This window comes from Ictalurus punctatus, chromosome 6 (assembly GCF_001660625.3).
Source record: "Ictalurus punctatus breed USDA103 chromosome 6, Coco_2.0, whole genome shotgun sequence".
In the NCBI taxonomy this organism is placed as follows: domain Eukaryota; kingdom Metazoa; phylum Chordata; class Actinopteri; order Siluriformes; family Ictaluridae; genus Ictalurus; species Ictalurus punctatus.
Window position 1 is genome coordinate 6,569,349 of NC_030421.2, and position 8,537 is coordinate 6,577,885.

At 40.9% G+C, this 8,537-nt stretch overlaps 1 protein-coding gene across 1 annotated transcript in view; it reads right to left on the reverse strand.

The window, feature by feature from the left end:
- The window catches only part of map2 (microtubule-associated protein 2), a 127,986-nt gene extending 123,350 nt beyond the window's left edge, over positions 1 to 4,636 (reverse strand). Inside the window, exon 1 of the mRNA XM_053680750.1 lies at positions 4,553 to 4,636. The gene's annotated coding sequence lies outside the window, so the exon portion shown is untranslated. The remainder of the gene's footprint in view (positions 1 to 4,552) is intronic.
- Positions 4,637 to 8,537: the final 3,901 nt, after the last annotated feature.

An 8,537-nucleotide genomic window follows, 5' to 3' on the forward strand; every position in this document is an offset into this window, starting at 1 on the left:
AACTTGTGGGGTCGGTGGTTCGAATCCTGCCAGAGGTTGCATGTTCTCCCTGTGCTTCAGGGGTTTTCTTCCTTCCCCAGTCCAAAGACATGCGATGTAGGCTGATTGGCATGTCTAAATTGTCTGTAGTGTGTGAAGGGGTGTGTGAGTGTGTATGCGATTGTGCACTGCGATGTTTGGCACCCCGCCCAGGGTGTCCCCTATCTTGTGCCCCAAGTTCCCCACGACCCTGTGTACAGAAAATGGATGGATGGATGGATGGATTTGACCTTTTTTAAAATCTGACCTCCTAATGTAAGTCTTTTTTAATTATGAATTGTTTTATTTATCATTTCTTTCAATAAAACAATTATTTATTATTTTATTTTTGTACTGTAACGATTGCAATTTGAATCTCGACTATGCCACAGCCATCTACAGTCAAGAGTCATGAGTCAAGAGAGCAAAACCGGGTGTGCTCACTGGGTGGGAGGGCATACTCTCAATCCCCTGTCAATCACAGCGACACTAGCCACTCATGGGCTTCTGTAATTTTGAAAAACATCGCTCCGAATATCCCCGAGTTTGTGAAATCACGGTGAGGTCATATTTCTTTTTAGATAATTATGTTAAATGTATGTGGAATATTGTTATATATCATCAGCACATCTATTCAGAACATCTACGCTGTTGCATCTCCATTCAGCATATCAGGACTTCAGGACTGTTTCAGCTGTACTGCCACATGTCTGTGTGGTGAAGTGAGCTTTATTACAACACGCAGGTCTGGTCTGGGAAGTGACCTGTTTTCTGAATGAACACTGAGGTCATTGTGTTGTGGGTCCCCTCTTTATGCAAACGACCCCATTCTCCTAAAGCGTACCCCACCAAACACACACACACACACGTTCTGTCCTCGCCGCTACCACAAACTTTGTAGTCATTACCCCATTTTCCTCTCCTTGCTTGTTCTGGATGTCTGCATGTAGACAAAAGCAAATCCATCTGGGAGCGAGCTCGGCCACGCAGAACGTTTCGAGAAGAATGTATACAACGCCGATGCCAAAACCAAAACTTCAGGGATCTGCAGAAAGATTCCAGAAGATGAGGTATATACTGGCAGGAAATATGCCGAACTGTACAACGAGGCTCTCGGTTTGTCCTGCACGTCTAATCTTAGCAGCAACGAGGGGCGTCCATCAAGCATGTTATTAAAAAAAAAAAAGAAAAAAAACCTCAAGCCATGCCGACATGACGTGAAGGACTATCCGACCAGCCCTGCTGTCAGTACTCAGCCAGACACACTTAACTACAAGAGACAAGCTCCTCAGCCAAGCTATAGGCTTTTCCACCGCAGTACACCATTTTAAGCAACGTGGACTTTTAGTAAAACGTTTCTCTAGCCATGATTATTCAAACCGTGCAAACCTTGAACTAATTTATCTATGACTTGAGGCTTGATTGTGTGTAAATCCAGTCTGTCGAACAAGTCCAAGCTCATTCCATGTCCAACCAAAACCAGTTCATCCCTGTCTAGTCCATAAAACGTTCACACACTTATATGAGTTTAACATCTCAGAATATCTGTACTGCTCACACTACATGACTTATTATTATTATTATTATTATTATTATTATTATTATTATTATTTTAGCTCTGGAAGATAGACTTGCATTCAGGATTTTCTGTAGGACTCTCATTGGCTGCTGCATGTTGCAAAGATGCTCATACCACGTGATTCTTCACACGCGACGAGGGGCCGTCGCAAATCCTCAATGACGTGCTGCGTTCCGACGAAAGGAATCGAAGAAAACGCCCCCCTCGAAAGGCGTCCTCAAACCCAGGATCGGCATAAGAGGTCACGACAACGTGAACAGTAAATAAAATATCACTTCGCTACTTTAACGGCGTTTATAGAGGTATTTACTCCGGCTCGATCGACACAGATGGAGTAATTGCTTCAAATCCAGAAGAGGGGTACACAACAGACGTTTCGATAGGGTTGAAGGCTACATGGCTTTTAAAAATTCAAAGGCTAAATGTAATAGAAAAGCCGTTACGTAAGGACGCGCTTTGATATACAATGTTTGTAGACGTTTGTGTAGTCAGCAGCGGACACAGTGTCACATGGTGTTTTAACTGCCACGACTATTTATGTTGCTATTGCATTACATCGGTCCATACAGGATTTTGTGATGTTTTTTTTCCCAACAAAATTTGCACCATTTTTTTTGTGATTTCTACTCTACTTGAATTGGCGAAAACACGATCGCACGAAATAGTCTTTCTCGGCGATGTTTGCTGGTAAACGAGACCTTTTAGATGTACGCGTGAATCGACGACAGCTTTGGCTGAACGACATCATCCCGACGCGTCTCGGCCCAAATCTGCGGAAAATCTGGGGCGGTTCCGAAAAATTGCGAGCTCCTCGGAATCTTTCAGAGTATCCGCGATCTTTCAGTCCGTTTCCGCGACCGCAAAACCCTGGAGGGACTCAAGACATGCAAAAGCGACGCTCCAAAACAACCGCAGGATAACACACGTGTGTGCGACCTCGCGTGTGTGCGTACACGTAATTAAAAGCTACTATAATTTTGCCGTCAGCCTACGACAGTGATAAAATACGCAACTGGCTTCATTGAACGAATCTCAGCCTAACCTCACTTCTAACAATTGCGTGTTAAATAGCAGGCTGGAGATAGGCCGCAAGAGTTCATCGATCCGGCCGACGTGACTCACGGGCATTTCATTACCGGTGCATTGGATGAACATACAGCACCATCGCCCACAGGCTGTTTACAGCCGAGGGAAATCAATGCCCACGACGGCACACCGTGGGAATCTGATTAGGCTTTGAGTACCTGTATTCCACTCAATCATACTCCCTCGCTTCCTCCCTCCCTCCCTCCCTCCCTTTCATCCTGCAGATACCGCACGACTGTTTCAATCATGATGGCTCGGCTCTAAAATGGAGGACAGACAAAAGAAACATCAACGCGAGACCACTTCACGAGGACCGAGAGCACGATGCAGAGAAGTACACTCCACACGAGGTGCAAAACCCCTGGACAACGGCATTCATGTCGGAAATGTCAGTGTAGTCGTAATCGTCTCTGAAGACCTGTTCAGCTTGTAATTACGTCCTTCTGACACGAATTCTATCAAACATAGCACATGGACTCTCCTGAGCTGAAGACGTGTACTGAAATGAAGGATGACTCAGCTGTAGGCTGGTGCTCGGGTGGGGGGGGGGGGGGGGGGTATGGGGTGGGTGTGTGTGTGTGTGTGTGTGTGTGGGGGGGGGGGGGGGGGGGCTATAACACTTCCTTATCTGATTTTGACCCGGTTGCTAGTTGAAGGACCAGCAGCATCATGAGATCGTGATCTGTACGAACATCAAACGCCTCAAAGTGTACGTCTGATCAACATCTCGCGCATGCTGATCGTCTGAGGTGAATGGGGGCATCCAGTGACGCTGCAGAAATGTCTCACACACACACTCACACACACACACACACGGCTTCATGGAGGACCGAGCGCGTCGACAGCGTCTGATCTGTGGCTATCTGGCACTGCACAAAAGCATGCGCTTAACGTTTTAGACAGATCTACGGTACATGATCTATAGCCATCTTTCTTAATCAAAGAACAGCTGTGTTTGAGCAAACACCCGCCACCATGCTTCTTTTAAACCGGACCACGAGTTACGCTTTTATGGCAAAACGATGAACACAATGAAACTCTAATGGACTTCTGGTTGCTGTTTCAGCACCACTGATGCTGAACCTGAACGTTCGTTTTACCGGCTCTGCTCAACACACACACACACACACATACACACACACACACACACTTGTCTCACCATCCTTCCACTGAAATAACCATCACTGCAGCTATTTAATTCTTTAGCACACGTCCTAAACAAAGCCCTAACCGTAACCTTTTGTTTAGTAAAAGCTGCCATTAAAAAAAAAAAAAAAAAATACATTTTGGTCCCCACTAGGATGTAAAAACATGCCAACATACATCCATACATACCCCCACCCACACCCCAAATGCCCACCATACCCCCACCCACAGCCCAAATCCCCACCGTACCTCCACCCACACCCCAAATCCCCACCGGACCTCCATGTGATCATACCTAACCTCTTTACACAATAAAGCATACATACCTGTGTGAAGATCTGACTCTTCATTCAATGCATCTGTGATCATTATAGATCATCTTTAAACAAATTTAATTAAAAAATTATCATTTAAAATCTGGATGTGTATACACACACACACACACACACACACACACACACACACACACACACTGCAGTCCATACTATCAGTGCACACCCAATCCTAGGACATGTCTACTCCAGGGACATGAATGGATGGATGGGAATGTTCTGCTCACAAAGAGGCGCACTGCGTCCTGCAGGTGATTAAAGCTTCAGGAGGCGCAGGTCCGCTCAGAAGCACTGCAGTGTATGATTACTAAACGTGTGTAACTTGTGCTGATCATTTCCGCGTTTATAGCGCGCCTGAAGCCCCAGAAATGAATGAGGAATTGTGTCTTACCTGTTCACGGAGTCCGCTGCAGACTGCACGACTCTGAGCTCAGTGACATGCAGGAGGCGGGGCGTCGGAGATCCACAAACCACACCCACTCCGCCTACCTACCGTAAAGCACCCAAAGAGGGAGCATCTGTATTTAGCGATTTCTAGAATGTTTGATAGAGCATAGAAACACTGCGACTACTACTACTACTACTATTACTACTACTGCTGTACTACTACTACTACTACCAATGCTACTACTATTACTAATACTACTATACTACTACTACCAATGCTACTACTATTACTACTACTACTATACTATACTACTACTATTACTAATACTACTATACTACTACTACCAATGCTATTACTATTACTAATACTACTATACTACTACTACTACTACCAATGCTATTACTATTACTGCTATTACTACTACTAATGCGATTACTACTAATATACTACTACTGCTGCTATTACTACTACTACTAATGCTATTCTACTATTGCTACTACTACTAATACTAATGCTATCACTACTACTACTACTACTACTAGTGCTACTGCTGCTATTACTACTAATGCTATCACTACTACTACTAGTGCTACTACTACTATACTACTACTACTACCAATGCTGTTACTATTACTACTACTACTACTAATGCTATCACTACTACTACTACTACTAACGCTATCACTACTACTACTGCTATTACTACTACTACTACTAGTACTGCTACTACTAATACTATCACTACTACTACTACTAACACTATCACTACTACTACTTCTACTGCTACTTCTACTACTGTTACTACTAACGCTATCACTTCTACTACTACTGCTATTACTACTAGTAGTAGTACTGCTAATACTAATACTATCACTACTACTACTACTACTACTGCTGCTAATGCTATTACTACTACTACTAATGCTTTTAGTACTACTACTACTACTAATTCTATTACTACTACTAACAATAATAATAATAATAATAATAATAATAATAATAATAATAATAATGATAATAGCCTTACACTTTTATGAAACACTTTATTTCGTATTCCAAAAGCCCAAATAAAATTAAATTAACCTTCAATCCTTTTTTTTTCATACCGCCTATCCCAGGGAACTCTAATGATAGAAACTGCAATTTATCTCTCTATGTCTAGAGTAAGAAGTGTTAACACATGTTAAGCTGCCTGTTTATTTCAAATGCTTTCACATATTTAAAAATAAACAAATAATAATAATCTAGTTTGGACAACTTGATTTTTAGATGCGCAACAACTTAAAAATTTATGTTCATGATGACCATTATTAAGTTTATGCTACTGAAAACATGGGGTTGGACGAAATTCTACCTGCAGATGCCATAACTCAAAAAGCTATACATTTTATTTATTTATTTAGCTTTTTGTTATCGTTGCTGTTGTTGTTGTCGACCTAGCGCTTTATTTTTTTTTTTTAGATTGTTGTTACTACTAATTTTCAATGTTGTCAATTTAGTTGTTTAACGATTTATTTGTAATACTTATTTTGATGTACCTTATATATATGTTTGTTTGTTTATTTGTCTAAATAAATAGTGTATCAGTGCACGGAAGGCGAAATCTCCATTGAGAGGCCTGTTCTCAGTGATTTACGGTAACTAACCCCGCGTTAACGGGGCTTTATAGAAGCCGAAGCTCCGCCCCCTGGGAGCACGCGCTTCCTTTTCTTTTCACTTAATCAGTGTAGTACAGCGCACGCGCTTCTTGAGTCTTGAGTCACTGTCTATCTGTTTGGCTGTAAATCCATACAGTACTGTACAAATTAACCTATAGTGACAGATTACTGATTATATATACTGATTATATATATATATATATATATATATATATATATATATATATATATATATATATATATATATACATGTGTATATATATTCCGCTTAGAGAGACCGAACTAGCTACATTAATCTCTTCAGCCAATTCATCAACTTGCATACTAGATCCCGTACCTACATGTTTGTTTAAACAGATTGGTCCAGGAGTAATTGAACCACTTCTAAATATAATCAATTCTTCCCTAAGCACTGGCTATGTACCTAAATCACTTAAATTAGCAGTTATTAAACCCTTGATTAAAAAACCTGATCTTGACCCGTCTCAATTGTCCAACTATAGACCAATATCAAATCTCCCCTTCATCTCTAAGATTTTAGAAAAGGTTGTAGCAAAGCAGTTATGCTCGTACTTAGATAGGATTAACATTCATGAAATGTATCAGTCAGGATTTAGACCTCATCATAGCACAGAGACAGCGTTAATTAAAGTAGTAAATGACCTTCTACTGACTTACGATCAGGGTTGTGTCTCGCTGCTTGTGTTACTCGACCTTAGTGCAGCTTTTGATACTATAGATCACACTCTTCTACTTGATAGATTAGAAAATGTTGTTGGTATTAAGGGAACAGTCCTCTCCTGGCTCAGGTCTTATCTGACCGATCGTTATCAGTTCGTAGATGTAAATGGTGAATTCTCCATGCGTACTGAGGTTACTTTTGGAGTTCCACAGGGTTCTGTTTTAGGCCCACTGCTCTTTACTTTATATATGCTACGCCTAGGTCAAATTATTCGTAAACATGGTATTAGCTTCCACTGTTATGCTGATGATACACAGTTGTATGTTTCAGTGAAGCCAGAGGACAGACAGAAGCTTAGTAAAGTTGAGGATTGTGTAAAGGACATTAGACATTGGATGTTAATTAACTTCCTTTTACTTAATTCTGATAAAACAGAAATACTTTTATTAGGCCCACGTGTAGCTAGAAGTATTCTTTCTGATCACATGGTTACTCTGGATGGACTTTCTGTTTCATCATGTGCAGCAGTTAAAGACCTTGGAGTGATTATTGACTCCAGCCTATCGTTTGATGCTCATTTAGATAATATTACTAGGATAGCCTTCTTTCATCTCAGAAATATTTCTAAAATAAGAAACATATTGTCACTACATGATGCGGAAATACTAGTTCATGCATTCGTCACCTCTACATTAGATTACTGTAATGCCATACTGTCTGGATGTTCCAGTAGGAATATAAATAAGCTCCAGTTAGTCCAGAATGCAGCTGCTAGAGTCCTAACTAGAACTAGAAGATACGACCATATCACACCGATATTATCAATACTGCATTGGCTCCCAGTAAAATCTCGCATTAATTATAAAATACTTTTATTAACCTATAAAGCACTAAATGGTCTCGCGCCACAATATCTAAGCGACCTTTTGGTTTTATATGATCCGCCACGCCTACTTAGATCAAAAGATGCAGGCTATTGACGGTACCTTGAATAGTGAAGGCTACAGCAGGGGGAAGAGCTTTCTCTTATAGAGCCCCACAGTTACGGAACAGTCTTCCTATTAGTGTTCGGGACTCAGACACAGTCTCAGTGTTTAAGTCTAAGCTTAAAACATATTTGTTTACTCAAGCCTACCCTGACTAGATTCTGTTCTACTACTTCGCAGTCATAATTATCTTTTTTCTCCCTCTCTCCTTTCGCCGAGCCCCACACGAATTTATGGAGATACTAGAGATCCAGATCCTTTCTGCCTCTGGATGGAGCTCAAATCTTCTTTAATTCCAGACTGCTGGGACTACGGCTGCTCCTAACGCCATACAGACTTTATATAAATCCATAATGAACTTTTTCACAATATCTGTTGTTACCCAGATGAGGATGGGTTCCCTTCTGAGTCAGGTTCCTCTCAAGGTTTCTTCCTCTTAAAACATCTTAGGGAGTTTTTCCTTGCCACCGTCGCCACTCAGTGGCTTGCTCAGTTGGGATAAATTCGCACCTTTAATATCTGTATACCATGTTGATATTTCTGTAAAGCTGCTTTGAGACAATGTCTATTGTAAAAAGCGCTATACAAATAAAATTGAATTGAATATATATATATATATATATATATATATATATATATATATATATATATATATATACACA